The sequence below is a fragment of the Curcuma longa genome, chromosome 16, assembly GCF_044706935.1.
Source record: "Curcuma longa cultivar G26 ecotype Majalengka, Jawa Barat chromosome 16, ITB_CL_G26_1.1, whole genome shotgun sequence".
Taxonomy (NCBI): domain Eukaryota; kingdom Viridiplantae; phylum Streptophyta; class Magnoliopsida; order Zingiberales; family Zingiberaceae; genus Curcuma; species Curcuma longa.
The window spans coordinates 10,067,286-10,086,466 of NC_133876.1; the positions used below are offsets into that span (position 1 = coordinate 10,067,286).

The 19,181-nt window shown below is 35.5% G+C and overlaps 1 long non-coding RNA gene and 2 other non-coding genes across 4 annotated transcripts; 1 reads left to right on the forward strand and 2 right to left on the reverse strand.

The window, feature by feature from the left end:
* The first annotated feature begins 200 nt into the window (after positions 1-200).
* LOC141847874 (uncharacterized) lies at positions 201-2,459 on the forward strand. 2 transcript variants are annotated; one of them, XR_012603436.1, is made up of 5 exons: positions 201-728; positions 800-904; positions 1,053-1,116; positions 1,222-1,440; positions 2,136-2,459. It is a non-coding gene; the product is annotated as an uncharacterized LOC141847874 (long non-coding RNA). The 2 variants fall into 2 exon arrangements; XR_012603435.1 differs by having other exon boundaries at positions 201-904.
* Positions 2,460-9,725: 7,266 nt separating this feature from the next.
* On the reverse strand, positions 9,726-9,798 carry TRNAF-GAA (transfer RNA phenylalanine (anticodon GAA)). Its single transcript has one exon. It is a non-coding gene; the product is annotated as a tRNA-Phe (tRNA).
* A 2,529-nt stretch (positions 9,799-12,327) lies between these two features.
* TRNAF-GAA (transfer RNA phenylalanine (anticodon GAA)) lies at positions 12,328-12,400 on the reverse strand. Its single transcript has one exon. It is a non-coding gene; the product is annotated as a tRNA-Phe (tRNA).
* Positions 12,401-19,181: the final 6,781 nt, after the last annotated feature.

Here is a 19,181-nt window from a genome sequence, read left to right on the forward strand (position 1 = left end):
GGAATCCGCAGAAACATCTCCTCCTTCCCTCTCCTTCCGTGCGGTCCAACGTCTACTCGCACTGTGCGCACATGGAACCATGGTCCGCGTTCGATTTATTTATTATTTATTATTTACTTTTTACTTTTTGCCCCTCGAAGTGAGTTGAAATTGAAATTTCGTACGGGACGGAGGCGCCACACGTGCGAACGGTCAATAAAAGGAGGCGGCGAGGGAACCCTAGAATTGGGCGAGGAAGAGGATCATGGAGGAGGGGAAACCATCGGAATGGAGGCGAAGGATCGGAGGAGGATGCCAGAGATCAAGATGCTGTATACTGGTTAATTCGTCTTGCATTTGTTTGTGAATTGTTTTTTTTTTTTACTTGTTTTGCAGAGTTTGATCGAGAGGTATATTTGGGTTGACAGAAGAGAGTGAGCACGCAGCGGGGAGGGCATCATCGGCGTCGGTGCTGTCGTTGTTGCGTGCTCACTGCTCTCGCTGTCATCCCGATGATCTCTACGACGTCTACTCACCAACCCAGATCCGCAATTGATGAAAGGACGAGGAGTGTGTGTCGGTCGATCGACACGAGTTCGATCCGTTAAGATTTTATTGTATTTTAATTTTCTCTGCTCTTCCTTCGTCCTGGAGCTCCGGTGGAAGGACTGTCTTTTCTCTCAACTTGTCTTTTGTCGGGCATCTCATCATCCGATGCCATGTGAGAAGTCGCAGAGTGTGTTTCCGAGGTGCGTTCAGCATGTGATTGCATGGTGTACTTGTTTTCTAAATGTGGACTCTTTTATTTCGCCTCTTTCAGAACGAGAACTGAACTTGGGCGTCCCAGCGTGACTTTTAAGGTGAGCAGGACACATCGGGGAATGGAATTTGATGAGCTACACGTCTCTTCTAGCTACTGGCAGTGGTACGAGTTTAAAGCAGATTACTCTTCTTTGTTCCCTTTGTTATTCTGCAAAATAATCTCTCTTCGTCCGACCAAAAGAAAAACCTCTTTCCTTATGCATCCTTAAGACGGCTAACCTTATTTTGTTTTATTATATTTCTCCGTGCAGAAAGATGATGTAGTGGTCCGTAGGATTCCCCACAGGCACAGTGCTCTACAATGTCTCCAACTTGGTAACCCATCATTGTCCTTGTTTTTTTTTTCTCGTTTTTTTCGTTTTATGATTCAAAAGCACCCTCTTGTTTGTTCCTAATAGTTCTATCTTTTGATCCATGTAGCTGAGAGATATCCATCACGAGTTGGGTATAAATTCCCAGTTGTTTGTTGGAAATATTTATTCACCTGGTTGTTCATTTGCTTCTCGGTTAGATCTCTGTGGCTCTGAGAAACATCCATGAAACTTTGGTGAGGAGGGCCATTGCTACGGCAGTGGATATTCGAGCTAGAAAAATTATTAATAGAGCAGCTCAGAGGACATATATATTTTCTCATTGGGGGTAAGGATCAAACTTCTTGTGGCTCCTTTAGTCATGCATGCTTATAATAAATAACTGTATTGCTATATATAATGATGTTGTTCTTAATAGATCTGGATTCAAATCTTTATTCCTTGCATGACTGGTACATTTAACTTTTAGTTACAGTTATCTATCTAAAATCTTACACATTTTACAATTATGTAAGGTTGACGTACATTCCTATTATATGGTGGATTGGTCGTACGTAGACGAGACAAAAATTTGAGCTTCTCCAGTCAAACGCAGCATGCATGAATCCTGACAATGTGCAATTTTAGGCTGCATATATCATTTGGTCTTAAGCTACATCAGAAACGGTCTAGAATATTATTCTGTGTAAATATGGTGAACGGGAAAATTCATAGCTGTTATGATTATATAAATATAGCATTTGTTCAAAATTTTATTTTATTTTTATTGATATTCAAGCCATTGCTATGCTCATTAATTTTCTGAAAGAACATAATTTTTGTGCACCACCACTTCACTAAACGCATGGAATAATGTGTGTTTTTCTATTGCTTTGCTCTTTTACCAACCTTTTTCTAACATCTCATGATTACACACCAAAAATTGCTTCATTGTCTGGAGATCTCACTTGTCCTTTTATTTCCTTCAATTTAAGACTTTTTTTTTTCAAATAATCTTTACTACCCTTCATCGATCATTAACAGATTTTATGGATAATGCTGGATTCTTATTCTGTGGTGAATTTTGAAGCTACATTACTGAAGAAAACTGAGGAAAAACTCTTATCGATTACTTCAGGGTAAGCTCTTTAATTTTTTGATCGTGTTATTGGTAACATGTTATTCCTTGTTACTACGCTTAGTACATAGATTTGCTTTCTTTTTGAAGTCATTATCTGATCGGTTGAGTGGAAATAATTTTTGGTATATATATATATATATCCTGTTTATTAATGACGCTCCTGACCAAAAAGTTGGCCAACTAATTATATTGCTCTTTCTAAATCATATCTGATAGTGTCCTTAAAAGCTGGAGATCTAAATCATTGTTTCTTCTTTATCTTTTCAAAATAAATATATTATATTGGAGTTGTAGGTAACATATATAAAGTGAAAATTAAATTAAATCCGATGTTCGGTTGGATGCGCGCAGATGCATAAATATGCCTGCCTTCTCAACCAATCGACATGGGTTGGGTACTTCATTTATTTTTTTTCGTTAGGTATCAGGTTTCAACCAAACACCACCGATATATCTGTTTTATGTTTTTCTGTGTGCGACACTCTTCCGTGATTAAATGGGCGAAACGTCCGAATATATATATATATATATATATATATATGCGCATGGTTTGAGAGATATTCTCGAACACTGTTCTACATGAAACAAAGAAAGAAAAATGAGAAGGCTATACTATGATTAGGTCTATAAAATAAGGTCTACCAATGGTTTTAACTAATATGTAATCAACATATTCATACGGTGATTTTCTACCAAGAGAGATGCATTGCTTGTTAGGACCACTCTACATTGGTCTTTTGATTTAGTTATCCTATGCCATATGGCAGTAACCGAAATGGAAATGGAATTCCAGATCACATGTTAACTAATTGAGCTTGTGGTGCCTAACATCTGGTTCTCTTAATCTGTTAGGATTTTTTTCATCAAACATCTAGTCAATCTTAATCTGTTTGAATTTTCATTTACTAGTCATCCGATCAATTTTGATCTGATTGGATTTTTTTTTCTTTATTTAAGTTAATCCTCAAGACTTCTTAATTACTTGACTATCAAGTATTTGATCAATATTGATCTATTTGGACTTTTCACTTATTAATTTTCATGCATTCGGTCAATTTTAATGTGCTTGGATTCTCTCAGTAACTTAGTCAACAGTTTCGACTAAAAACTTAACCTAATTTTTCAGATTTTATACAAAAAAAAAGTAGGGTTTCTAACTTAAACTCTTCTTCTCTTTTCGACATACATAAAAAATAATCCTATAAGATTTTGAAATAATTTTCAAAAATATCTCCTAGTATCTCACTTATTCTATCTCTTTCAATATACAATAATACACGGTTACCTTACTAGTATTTCACTCAATTTTAATTTTTCTAATGTACTATCAATTCATTCTGTCATGATATTATGTTGATAAGATCAAAAATCTTTTGCCCTATCTAACTATTCAATGATAAGTGATTAATTGATAGAATGCATGACATGTGAGACATGACATCTTGCAATAAAGAAAATATGCATGATCATGTCAATTATCATGATAAACATGTGAGCACACCAATCAAGGAAATTTTAAAAATATTAATTTTTAATAATATATTAAATTCTTGATTTGATATTTGATATTTTATTTAATATTATTATTTTCTTTGGATATGATTTTATAGATTAGTTTCAGTTGATGAAGGGTACTTTATTATAATTATATTTATAAATTTCAAATTCTTGATTTTGATTTGACTTAGACTTATAAGCTAAGTCGGGGTTTGTAAAATTATTAAAATTTTTTTTCTAATTTATTAGTTTTATTTTTAAAAGATTATTTTATTTTTTAAATTTTCTAAAAGTTGAAACTTTATCCAAAGATTTACTTTTTGAATTTTTAAAAATTTAAAATTTATCAAGATATTTAAGCTTTGGTTTTTAAAATTTGAAAACTTATTTCTTGATTTTGGCTTTTAAAATTTAAAAATTTATTTTCATGATTTTTAAAATTTAAATTCGGTTTTTAAAATTCAAATTTGACTTTTTAAAATATGAAAATTTATCTTCATAATTTTAAATTCAAATTTTTAAAATTCAAATTTGGCTTTTTAAAATACGAAAGCATATCTTCATAATTTTTGAAATTTTATTTTTGAGACTTGATTTCTGATTTTTAAAATTTTAAAAAATTTATTTTTCTTTTTGAATAATTCTATTTTAAAATTTCCTTTAGATTTGAATTAATTATATTTAATTTAATTAATTTTAAATTATATTGATTAATTAAATTGTTGAATAAATTTGAATTATTATGATGTCACTTTGATCAAAATTCGTGTCGACTTAATCAAAGTCATAATTGATTTGATCAAAATCTTGATTAAGTTTTAGATTACTATTTAAATTATCTGATCATAATCTTTAATTAAATTATCATCTAAATTAATTAATTTTTTTATTAATAACATTATTTGAATTAACCACATTATTAGAGTTATCAAATATCTAATTTGCCATGATCAAGAAGAATAATAATTAACTGCTTCATTTCTATTAGCATGCGAATCAAAAATTAAATTTTCATAAACTTTGAAATTACTTATGAAACGGATCCTACTTTTCATAAAATTAAATTTTCTATTAGCATTCAAAATCTTGATTAAGTTTTAGATTACTATTTAAATTATCTGATCATAATCTTTAATTAAATTATCATCTAAATTAAATTAAATTTTTTCATAAACTTTGAAATTACTTACTTGAAGGGGAGCCTTGGCGCAACGATAAGGTTGCTGCCATGTGACCTAGAGGTCATGAGTTCAAATCCTGAAAATAGCCTCTTGCCAAAGGCAAGGTAAGGCTGTGTACAATGGATCCTTTCCCTAGACCCCGCATGGCGGGAGCATCGTGCACCGGACTACCTTTTTTGAAATTACTTATTTGGAATGCTCCGACTGAATCAATTACTTTTTTTTCCCTCTGATACTGATTCTTGTAGTGTAGGTTAGATCAAGTAATCTTCTAAAAGAATAATCTTACTAATAATATAAATATAATATTACTCTCCATGTTAGACCAAAGTGGAGGCCGCGGAAGTAGAACATATCCGGATTAGAAAAATATATAGAAATTTTATAAAAGAATTTATTTGATATTTTGATATATATTGATACCGATATCGAAAAGTTCCGTATGGTATTATATCTTATCAAAATTTCAAAATTTCTATATGAATGATATATATCGGTATGGTACGCGCGGTATATTATAAAAATTTAGATATTTTCACCATCCTTTACGTAGTAATGACTGTCCAGTAAGAGAAGTAAGGAACGTAACAGAGCTTCCTTTAATTAAAATTCTTAGCCAAACTCTCCCTAGAAAACAAATATTTTCTTTTAATATTTCAGGACTTCGAATAAATGCTTGAAGCAGACAAACAACTTAAAAACGAGGTTAACAATCACAAAACATTATTAGTAATGCAATAGTGAGTCCATTTATTCTTTTTCTTTTTCTTTTTAACAATTAATAGTCTTCAAGCTTATAAACATTTTAAATGAACCATAAAGAAATAATGATTACCAAAAAAAAAAAAAGAAATATAAACACAGCAGAGACAGCTTGGCTCAGTGATATATAAAGACAAAGAAGGGAGAGTCATCATTATTAAAGCTCTGGAATTAACCGAATAAATTAAATCATAATGTATCGATAAATAATATTTTAAAAAGTAGTTAAAGGTCGTTATTAAACTTATCCTTAATTAGCCATCATACCACTTGGTTGTTTCTTTAACAAATTAGGATAATATATATTATATACGTATATTATTTTGAGTAACAAACATTTTATTTGAGTAATACTATTAGACAATATATAATTTTAAATGATATAGATATTTATTGGCTTGAATTCTCAAAGTTCAATAAATTTTCAGTATTATACTGAATGGCGTAAGAAAATTTTGATATTATCAAATCCCCAATTTTCCTATATTTAAATTATATATCATATTCTCGAAAAGCGCCTCCTCTCTTTTTTTTTTTTTTACATCATCAATCAGTTTTATCCAAAATTAATTGACAAATTTAGAAAACTTCAAATTATTTCAAATCAAAATCAATATTTTTAAAAAATACATCATTTAGCGATTGAAATTTCGATAATTAAATGTATGTATTTTTGTAGTGGCTAATCGTTAGTTGACAGAGTATTATGGTCAGACTCAATGTCATTAACAGGTTGGGAGTGCGAATTGAAACTATTAGAGTGAATTTTAAAATTAAAAAATGCGGTGAGCGTGGATCGAATATGCAACCTTCAGATCTTCAGTCTGAAGCTCTCCCAACTGAACTATCCCCGCTTGATAAAATTAAAAAAATAATTGAAAATATTCGAGTGTAAGATGTAATAGTTTAAAATCATTTCAATAAATTGGAAGTGTGAATTGAAATTTTTGGAGTGAATTTTAAATTATAAACAAGGTTTGCAGTGAGCGTGGATCAAACGCGACCTTCAGATCGACTCTCCCAACTGAGCTATCCCAGCTTGACAAAATAAAATTGATTGAAAATATTCTAGATGTAATAGTTGAAAATTATTTAAGCAAATTGGGAGTGTGAACTGAAACTTTTGGAGTGAATTTTAAAATTATGAACGAGCTTGCGGTGAACGTGGATCAAGCACGCAATCTTCGTATCTTCGATGCTCTTCCAATTGAGCTATCTTTGCTTGATGAAAAAAATATATATTAATTGAATATATTCTAGTGTAATAGTTTAAAATCATTTCAATAAGTTGGGAGTGCTAACTAAAACTTTTGGTGTGAATTTTAAAAATTTAAACAAACTTGTGGTGATCTTGGATTGAACATGCCATGTTCAGACTGATGCTCTCCCAACTGAGCTATCCCCGCTTTACAAGGTTATAAATTTGATTGAAAATATTCTAGTGGAAGATGTAATAGTTTAAAATCATTTAAGCAAATTGGGAGTGAATTGAAACTTTTGGAGTAAATTTTAAAATTATAAACGAGCTTGCGGTGAGCAAATCTAAATAAATGACTACTCGAATCAGGGTTTTGGGCATAAAGATTCCATTGACCTGTAAAAAGTGGTCTCAACCTTTGGGGATGGGATAATACGTCAAAAAAATTATTTTATTTAACGAATTATCCCCTGGATTCGAGAATAGCTACATGAACTAAATGTCATGTCCAAATCATACTTCCATTGCCCTACCCTTTTAGCTGTAGGCTCTACTGTGCCACCGCAAGTATATGCTCCTCTGGACATTGAGTCCAATGGTAATGCTCTACCCAGGGCCGGCTCTAGGCATAGGCCACTAAGGCCTATGCCTAGGGCCCCCTTTTAATTGGGGCCCAACTTTCAATACATCAATATATATATTAAAAAATAAAAATTATTAAAATAAATTTATTAATTGGTTTAATCGATTAGAGTCCCGAAAATCCCTTAAAATTATCAAAAAATTCTAAAAACCGTTCACCTTCCTTCCGCTCTGAAATATGAATCCCCGATTTGAACCGAAATTTCCAAGTCGTCGTTCACCTTCGCCTTCGCCCCGCCCTGTGGCCTGCGCGGCTGCGCCTTCGCCCAGCCCTGCCATACGAGCCCTTCGCCCGGCCTTGCGCCGTCGCCTTTGCCTTCACCCGGCCCTGCGCACCTTTCGCCCCGCCGGCCGGCCCTGCGCCTTCGCGACTTCGCAGCTTCGCCCGGCCCTGTGCACCCTTCGCTCGACGGCCCCGACCTTGTGCCAGTGCGCCTTCGCCTTCGGCCAGGCCTGCGCGCGCTTCGCCTTCGCGCCTACGGCCTACGCCTTCGCTTTCGCGCCCTAACCCTTCGGCCTTCTCGCCTTTGTCGGTGAGCAATGATTTTTTTTATTAAATGATCTTTATTATTTTATAAAATGACTTTTATTATTATGATTTATTTCATCATTAAATTGCTGGCATGTTTTGATGATTCAACAATCAGACCAATTACTTCATTTAATTTGATCAATGACGAGATAATTCTGATTGAAAAATGGAATGAAAATATAATTTTCATGTTCATAAACGAATTGAATTAAGAAATAAATATATATTGATAGAATATATAAATAAAATATTATAAATTGATCTTTCTTCTGCATATTAAATAATTTTTTAGGGTAAAAATTAATGTATCTGATTAATGATTAATGTATGTGTTTCTTCAAGGTGAAAAGTTTTTAGAAAGTTGAAAGTCTTGAGGGCTTATTTTTCAAAATTAAAATTAATAAAGTCTTATTTATGTTCAATTATGTCTCAAGAAAGATTAAATAATTTAGCAATGTTATCAATTGAAAAAAATTTATTATTAAAACTTGAATATGAAAATTTAATTAATAATTTTACTTCTAAAAAAGCAAGAAAATTTAATTTTATATAAAAAATTTATTTTTAAAATTAATATTTTAATTTATTTTTAAAAAATTTTAAACCCACCATTGTCGATCTCAAGTCCGAATAAAAAAGGGTGAGAAAATTTTTTTTTAAATAATAAGAATTATTTTAAAAAAAATTACCTAGGACCCCCTGTAGGCTTGAGCCGCCCCTTGTTGTCGGTCCTAAATCTGAATGAAAAAAGACGAGGAAAAATTTTATATTTAAAAAATATATTAAAGGTCTAAAAATAATTTTAGCCTAGGGCCCCATAAAACCTTGAGACGGCCCTGGCTCTACCAACCAACGCCCGACATGGCCAACACATGAAAGACTTGGCACTTCTTCTCCGTTTATCCCTCTATCCCACTGATGGAACTGCTCATTTCACATCTTGTCCTTTACAACCCCTCCTCATCGCAGTTTGCCTACTTCTCCGTCGGTCTCAACCTCGTGTGCAGTACTACTCGTTTTGATGGAAGACAAATACGGTGTATTGAGGTGGTTGTGGCCTCCTCGATCTTTGCCTACTTGCTTCGAATTCTACTCACTACAAAAATAACCTCAAACAACTACGGAATTAGTGATCAAATTATAATTCGGTCACTAATTTTACTACCGATATCATATTTCGGTCGCTAAATAGCGACAACAATAAAATAGATCGCTATTTAGCAACAGAATTATACTTCACTAAATATAAGAAAGAAGGTTGATTCAATTAGACATGATGTTTTGGTTTAACCATTTTTCTTCCTTAGACTCTTCCTCATTGAGACCAAGATTCGGTTGATGTAAACTAGATAAAAAAAAAAAAAGATGTTGACGAAATTTTTAAAAACTTAACGCAGAATTAACGATCGAATTAGGGTTCGATTGCTAATATTAGAATTCTAGTACTAGTGATCAAATTTCTATTCGGTCGCTAAATTAGCCACCGAATTAGAAATCGATCATTCAATCAAACTACGCCAAAATTATTTGCAATTTTTTTAGATCGCTTAATGGGTTTGACAGTCGATGTATTTTTGTAGTGGCTAATCGTTAGTTGGCAGAGTATTATGTCAGATTCAATGTCATCAACAAGTTGGGAGTGCGAATTGAAACTATTAGAGTGAATTTTAAAATTAAAATATGCGGTGAGTGTGGATCGAACACGCGACCTTCAGATCTTCAATCTGACGCTCTCCCAACTGAGCTATCCTTGCTTGATAAAATTTAAAAAATACTTGAACATATTCAAGTGCAAGATGTAATAGTTTAAAATCATTTCAACAAATTGGAAGTGTGAACTGAAATTTTTGGAGTGAATTTTAAATTATAAACAAGGTTTGCGGTGAGCGTGGATCAAACGTGACCTTCAGATTGACTCTCTCCCAATTAAGCTATCCCAGCTTGACAAAAAAATAAAATTGATTGAAAATATTTTAGTGTAAGATGTAATAGTTGAAAATTATTTAAGCAAATTGGGTGTGTGAACTGAAACTTTTGGAGTGAATTTTAAAATTATAAATGAGCTTGCGGTGAACGTGGATCAAACACGCAATCTTCGTATCTTCGATGCTCTTCCAATTGAGCTATCTTTGCTTGATGAAAAAAATATATATTAATTGAATATATTCTAGTGTAATAGTTTAAAATCATTTCAATAAGTTGGGAGTGCTAACTAAAACTTTTGGTGTGAATTTTAAAAATTTAAACAAGCTTGTGGTGATCGTGGATTGAACATGCCACGTTCAGACTGATGCTCTCCCAACTGAGCTATCCCCGCTTTACAAGGTTATAAATTTGATTGAAAATATTCTAGTGGAAGATGTAATAGTTTAAAATCATTTAAGCAAATTGGGAGTGAATTGAAACTTTTGGAGTAAATTTTAAAATTATAAACGAGCTTGCGGGTTGCAAATCTAAATAAATGACTACTCGAATCAGGGTTTTGGGCATAAAGATTCCATTGACCTATAAAAAGTGGTCCCAACCTTTGGGGATGGGATAATACGTCAAAAAAATTATTCTATCTAACGAATTATCCCCTGGATTCGAGAATAGTTATATGAACTAAATGTCATGTCCAAGCCATACTACCATTGCCCTACCCTTTTAGCTGTAGGCTCTACTATGCCACCGCAAGCATATGCTCCTCTGGACATTGAGTCCAACGGTAATGCTCTACCAACCAACGTCCGACATGGCCAACACATGAAAGACTTGGCGCTTCTTTTAACAATATGTTTCTCCGTTTATCCCTCGATCCCACTGATGGAACTGCTCATTTCACATCTTGTCCTTTACAACCCCTCCTCGTCGCAGTTTGCCTACTTCTCCGTCAGTCTCAACCTCATGTGCAGTACTACTCGTTTTGATGGAAGACAAATACGGTGTATTGAGGTGGTTGTGGCCTCCTCGATCTTTGCCTACCTACGTCGAATTCTACTCACTACAAAAATAACCTCAAACAACTATGGAATTAGTGATCAAATTATAATTCGATCACTTATTTTACTACCGATATCATATTTCGGTCGCTAAATAGTGACAACAATAAAATCGATCGCTATTTAGCGACAGAATTATACTTCACTAAATATAAGAAAGAAGGTTGATTCAATTAAGCATGATGTTTTGATTTAACCTTTTTTCTTTCTTAGACTCTTCCTCATTGAGACCAAGATTCGGTTGATTCAACTGAGCTATCCCCGCTTTACAAGGTTATAAATTTGATTGAAAATATTCTAGTGGAAGATGTAATAGTTTAAAATCATTTAAGCAAATTGGGAGTGAATTGAAACTTTTGGAGTAAATTTTAAAATTATAAACGAGCTTGCGGGTTGCAAATCTAAATAAATGACTACTCGAATCAGGGTTTTGGGCATAAAGATTCCATTGACCTATAAAAAGTGGTCCCAACCTTTGGGGATGGGATAATACGTCAAAAAAATTATTCTATCTAACGAATTATCCCCTGGATTCGAGAATAGTTATATGAACTAAATGTCATGTCCAAGCCATACTACCATTGCCCTACCCTTTTAGCTGTAGGCTCTACTATGCCACCGCAAGCATATGCTCCTCTGGACATTGAGTCCAACGGTAATGCTCTACCAACCAACGTCCGACATGGCCAACACATGAAAGACTTGGCGCTTCTTTTAACAATATGTTTCTCCGTTTATCCCTCGATCCCACTGATGGAACTGCTCATTTCACATCTTGTCCTTTACAACCCCTCCTCGTCGCAGTTTGCCTACTTCTCCGTCAGTCTCAACCTCATGTGCAGTACTACTCGTTTTGATGGAAGACAAATACGGTGTATTGAGGTGGTTGTGGCCTCCTCGATCTTTGCCTACCTACGTCGAATTCTACTCACTACAAAAATAACCTCAAACAACTATGGAATTAGTGATCAAATTATAATTCGATCACTTATTTTACTACCGATATCATATTTCGGTCGCTAAATAGTGACAACAATAAAATCGATCGCTATTTAGCGACAGAATTATACTTCACTAAATATAAGAAAGAAGGTTGATTCAATTAAGCATGATGTTTTGATTTAACCTTTTTTCTTTCTTAGACTCTTCCTCATTGAGACCAAGATTCGGTTGATGTAAACTAGATATAAAATAAAAAAAAGAAGATGTTGACGAAATTTTTAAAAATTTAGCGCAGAATTAACGATCAACAAGTTGGGAGTGCGAATTGAAACTATTAGAGTAAATTTTAAAATTAAAAAATGCGGTGAGCGTGGATCGAACACGCGACCTTCAGATCTTCAGTCTGACGCTCTCCCAACTGAGCTATCCCCGCTTGATAAAATTTAAAAAATAATTAAAAATATTCAAGTGCAAGATGTAATAGTTTAAAATCATTTCAACAAATTGGAAGTGTGAACTGAAATTTTTGGAGTGAATTTTAAATTATAAACAAGGTTTGCGGTGAGCGTGGATCAAACGTGACCTTCAGATCGACTCTCCCAACTAAGCTATCCCAGCTTGACAAAAAACTAAAATTGATTGAAAATATTTTAGTGTAAGATGTAATAGTTGAAAATTATTTAAGCAAATTGGGTGTGTGAACTGAAACTTTTGGAGTGAATTTTAAAATTATAAATGAGCTTGCGGTGAACGTGGATCAAACATGCAATCTTCGTATCTTCGATGCTCTTCCAATTGTGCTATCTTTGCTTGATGAAAAAAAATATTAATTGAATATATTCTAGTGTAATAGTTTAAAATCATTTCAATAAGTTGGGAGTGCTAACTAAAACTTTTGGTGTGAATTTTAAAATTTTAAACAAGCTTGTGGTGATCGTGGATTGAACATGCCACGTTCAGACTGATGCTCTCCCAACTGAGCTATCCCCGCTTTACAAGGTTATAAATTTGATTGAAAATATTCTAGTGGAAGATGTAATAGTTTAAAATCATTTAAGCAAATTGGGAGTGAATTGAAACTTTTGGAGTAAATTTTAAAATTATAAACGAGCTTGCGGTGAGCAAATCTAAATAAATGACTACTTGAATCAAGATTTTGGGCATAAAGATTCCATTGACCTGTAAAAAGTGGTCCCAACCTTTGGGGATGGCTACATGAACTAAATGTCATGTCCAAGCCATACTTCCATTGCCCTACCTTTTTAGCTGTAGGCTCTACTGTGCCACCGCAAGCATATGCTCCTCTAGACATTGAGTCCAACGGTAATGCTCTACCAACCAACGTCCGACATGGCCAATACATGAAAGACTTGGCGCTTCTTTTAACAATATGTTTCTCCGTTTATCCCTCGATCCCACTGATGGAACTGCTCATTTCACATCTTGTCCTTTACAACCCCTCCTCGTCGCAGTTTGCCTACTTCTCCATCGGTCTCAACCTCGTGTGCAGTACTACTCATTTTGATGGAAGACAAATACGGTGTATTGAGGTGGTTGTGGCCTCCTCGATCTTTGCCTACCTGCTTCGAATTCTACTCACTACAAAAATAACCTCAAACAACTATGGAATTAGTGATCAAATTATAATTCAGTCACTAATTTTACTACCGATATCATATTTCGGTCGCTAAATAGCGACAACAATAAAATTGATCGCTATTTAGCGACAGAATTATACTTCACTAAATATAAGAAAAGAAGGTTGATTCAATTAGGCATGATGTTTTGATTTAACCTTTTTTCTTCCTTAGCTTCCTCATTGAGACCAAGATTCGGTTGATGTAAATTGGATATAAAATAAAAAAGAAGAAGATGTTGACGAAATTTTTAAAAAATTAACGTAGAATTATCGATCGAATTAGGGTTCGATTGCTAATATTAGTGATCGAATGCTAATACTAGTGACCAAATTTCGATTCGATCCCTAAATTAACCACTGAATTAAAAATCAATCATTAAATCAAACTACGACATAATTATTTGCTATTTTTTAGATCGCTTAATGGGTTTAACGGTCGATTAGTGACCAAAATTTTGATAATTAAATATATGTATTTTTGTAGTGGCTAATCGTTAGTTGACAAAGCATTATCGTCGGACTCAATGTCCGGAGGTGCAGATGCTTGCGGCGGCATGGTGGAGCCTACAACTAAGAGGGGAGGGCAGAACCATGAAAATATGAGTAAAGAGAAAGGAAAAACGCAAACAGTACAGACATCTCTTATTCGTGCAAATGGTAATACTAAAGATGAACTAGAGTCTCGGCCTTGTGTCATTTTATACCGTGAGTCAATGGAGAGAGATGATGTCGCGACGGGATCATTATGTCTATCTAATTATTTTTTTAAATATATTTTTTTAAATCATGCAATATTTGTTTTTTCAAAAGGACTACTGGATTCTTTTAGATACGTTCAACATAATTAGTATATATGAATATATACTAAAATAAATACGCCAATTCATATTAAATGATAATAGATGAAGTATTAAGTCTCCATTCATAACTAATACACAATTAATAATTTACATATAATAATTGTCATTAAAAAAATTAAATCCTAAATAAGTGATTTAATGCTTGAAAGTATGAAGGGGGTTCAAGTTTTAGATGTAGATTATATGTGTAGATTCGATAATCTGGTAACATTAATAGGTTGTTAATGGATTATTAATTTTTTGGTGGATGGTCATGCAGAATGTGTTTGTTAGCATATAAGAAAAGAATGCTGATTTAATTGGGCGTGATATTTTGATTTAACTCTTTTTCTTCTTGGATTCTTCCCCATCATGACCAAAATTTGATTGTATATCAATAGGATATAAAATAGAAAAATGAGAAAACGATGACAAAATTTTTAAAAAATTAACAATGGAATTAGCGACCAAATTAGGGTTTAGTCTCAAATATTAGCGACCGAATTCCTATTTGGTCGCTAAATCAAATTCCGACGAAATTATTTGATTTTTTCGATTCTCTTCTAAGAAGTTCCAGGAGAAAAGAGTGTCTTTGGGGTCACTCGTTTCACCCACCCAAGGTCTCTTGCCCTTAACAGGATCCCTATGGGGCGTTCCTCCCGCTGCTGACTCCAAAGAGACATCACCCTCCCTGGCCCTTCGGATTGGAGTCACAGTGGGAGCTCGAATGCCTCCACTGGTCACTGCTGCTTTAAGACAGGAATCTGAGGCACCTCCGCCAATATGGAAGGTATTCGGGAGGATGATGAATCAACCATGGGTTGATTCTGCGAAGCCACCTGAACAACAGCCGCAATAATTTTTGTTGAACTCTTCATGGGTCATGGTGATGTTGCTTGATCTTTCAAGGTCATCCATCAGAACGTCCCAATTCAAGATCCTAGCTCAGTGTTCCCACAGACGACGCCATTTATATTCCTACTTGGAATCACCTCCGGATGAATAACGAGGTCGCACGAAGCCCACGAGCAACTGGAAGAAAGCGGTAGCCATGCAAGGCTTCAAAGAACAGACAAAGGGTTAGAGTGGAGGTTAGGAGGTGCCCTGACTCAGTCATTCCGATGCCTAAGTCAGTTTGTTGCCCGAAGAAGAGGAGGAAGAATAGTAGAAAGGATGATGAAAATAAACGAATGTGAGTTCATGTGCGTATATACCTGGGCCCGCGGGAAGCGAGCTCCTTTTATAGAGAGTCAACGGAGGAGGTATCACATCGGCAATGAGGAAAATATCCTATCATTGTAAGGAAGAGTCCCATCACCCATGCTTAGTGTTGTAGAATGTTATGCTACATTCATAACAAGTTAGGTTAGCTACTGTTCCGAGTACTCTATCAACCCACGTGTCGTTCAGGTAGGAAAAGTGGAAGACGTCAGGTTGATGGAGCGGAGCTACTTGGGTAGGAGTGTGGCCTCGGCTAAGCTGAGCCGATTAGGGGAACGACCTCTGTCAAGGAGACCGTGAAGCCCCTCAACTAGCACAGAGCCAGTCGAGCATGACTCCCACTTTCTCATCCAATGTATTATTTCCATCTGGACTAAACCTTGACTTTCTTGACCAAGGTATATCACCCAATGACAATGAGCATTATGATACAAGAGATGGAAAGAGAATGCATCAATTAGAAAGGTAAAAACTTCTTCACAAACCCACTTTATCAAACTTCCATTACATAGCAAAAGCATTGGACAACCTACCATTTTCTCAGAGTACAATGGTTGGATGGTGTGAGGACAGGAACTTGAGCATATAAAAAAAGGTGGAAGGTGTAAGTAAGTAGTCAGCCATATCAAATGTAAGCCTCTTACTAACAGTTCTCAAGAAGTTTGTCTAGCTCACATGACGCTTTCAAGTGACCTGCAGTGAAGATGGGAGGATGCTAAAGAGGAAGTAAGACCTAGCTAGACAAACAAGAGAAAAAGTGACCTAAATATTTGTGGTTACAGAAAAGTCAATCTTGCGGTAGTTTCTCTGAATCAAGGATAAGTTCTAAATGTGCAATAGGATAGCCAACAGTCCCCCATGAATGCTCTCCAACTCATATTAACTCAAACAAATGTATAATAATGGCATCGCATGCCTATGTTGCTCTCTCGATGAGATATATAATTAATATGCATCTATTACTAAAGCAATGTAAAAGAATTTAAACAAGGACAATATTCACGATCAAGGGCGAGTTATAAATGAGGTCGGCGTCAATGGCCAACCTCAAAAGTCGAGGCCAACCCCACTAGAAATGTTCAATTCAACTTCTCCAATCTCACCTGCTTAGCATAACAAACTATTCTTCTTTGATCATCAAATTCTTTCACACTCAAAACATAATAATAGAATATTAAAAATGAAAAAAAAAACAAAATTTTCCGTCCTATAATTCAATTCAAATAGTTTTACCACATAATTTGTTTACTAGTGCAAAAATAGATGAATGATTTCCAGATAACTTCTATCAGTTAGAAAAAATAATTTACATGGACTCAGACCTCCAACCCTTGCTTGAACTCAGTTCTTCTATGATATTGTGAGGTAGCTTGGATTGTGTGCCTCCAATCTGTGAGGTAGATTTGATGGAATCACGTAGGCAGGTAGTATTGTGAGAGGTAGAGCACACTCCATTAAAGAGCAGGTGACAGCTGATGGAGGCAGGGGTGGCTAGAAGATTATGTGCTGCAAAGACTTGCACACGAAACCACAAAAGTTCAGTTTGAAAAATTAGTTTTTTAAGCAATTAGTTCAGTTAAATAAAATAATAATTATGAACTTGTTTTATTATTTTTATTTGTAATTTCTTTGCAATCTTCATCTCCATTGTGATCTTAATCATCATCATTGTCAATCAACATTTTGATCATAATTTATATATATATATATATATATATATATATGAGTATTTAAGGTTGCTGCTATGTGATCTAGAGGTCACGGGTTCAAATCTTGGAAACAGCCTCTTGCCAAAGGCAAGGTAAAGCTGCGTACAATGGATCCTTTCTCCATTGTGCACCGAACTGCCCTTTTATATATATATATGAGTACCAAGATTTGTTTTGTCATATTATTCATTATGATCATAGTGTTCATCATTAACTACTCCATTCTAAAAATCATCCGGAGGCACTGAACATGATCTGTCGATTCCGTTCTCAGTCTTCACGCCATTCCTTCTCGCACTTGTCTACTTTCTTCCTCTTCGGTCCCTCTGTCACTGTTTGTTAGCACAATAGAATAGACACGAAATCTCAGAACGAGAGTTGAAACCTTAGCTCAAACGTCGCGGAGCTCTTCGATTCAAACTTACAGAATCCAACAAAATCACGGGGAGAATCCATCCCAAAAGAAGTACCGTGGTAATATTAACAAATCCAACAAACTCCAAGGGGAAAACATGTTGAAGAAGAAGAAGAAGAAGAAGAAGAAGAAGAAGAGAACTGATTGAGCCGCTTACGCCAACATCACAGCATCCGTGCGACCTCCTGCCCGCCTTCAACGATCGCCTTGGACGAATTGAATCGGCCGGCAACACTTCCTCCTCCTCTGCCGTCCCCACTCCCCCGTCGCCGTCTTCTCCATCACAGCGTCCGTGCGACCTCGCGCTGCTGATCTCGGTTTCTTCGTCTTCAGCTTGCACTTTCCACGCTCGCCGCGGCAACACTGCCTTACCTCCGACGACGCAGTTGCCGCCTTCTCCATCAAGAGATGAAGCGGAGGCGAAGATTGTGTGGGAGCAGTGATTTGCGTCATCAAATTTATAGGTCTCACAATGAAAGTTCATCCTACAAAAAATTTGTCTCCTTTTTCATTCAATCCATCTCTAACTGCACGTTTCGTACTGTTATAATCTCTATAAGTCCAGTAATTATTTGAATTTTGACGAGTGAAACAGCATTCAAAGCAAAACAGAATGGAGGCAGGCGAGAAAAGATGCAGTGATAAAAAAGGAGATGCAGCAGCAGGACCAGAGTAAGAAGGACCAAACAGAGCAGCAGCAACTTCCATGTGGGCTGGGGACCAAGAACAGAGCAAGGAAACAGAGTCCCTCACGGTGCTCCAATCTCCACCACTCTTTCCTCGCCTCACTGCGCAAAGCAAAACAGAGTGAGCAGAAGAGAGTGCTTGATTTGGGAGAGGTCAGAGCGCAGAGCTGCATCGCATTTGCTTGGCATCTCTGATCGCCTGGGAGTGTGATGTAATTGAATGAGCTCTGCGATATGCAGTGTTTAATCTGCAAAAAGGGAGCAACTGCAATGCTATACTGCACAGTATTACTTGGGAAGAGGATCTTTTTTTTCTTCTCATAAATCATCTAAAAACTGTGGTCACCTTCCTCTTTATTCATATATATCTCTGGCCAAAAAATCCTCTACATCGCCGTCGCCATCCTCGCTTTCTGACCATGAGCCTTTAACATTAGCTTTCTCTGTTTTGCCGGCATCGTCTGCCCACCAGTAACAACGGAGGGTGGATCTTGGTGGCATTACAGTGGCAGAGGTAGAAAATGACTGATAGATCAATAGACCACCCTCTGGTAGACCTTGCTCCACCGTACCGTTGCATTTGTAAGCGTCGAGGTTTATTTTCCGCCCCCAAGTGCCTGCCAGTCTTCGTCCCCACAAGATGGTCACCGCGAGTGAGAATTCAAAAGGACCAAAGCACCTAAGAACCCTCTCGACCAGGTTCTG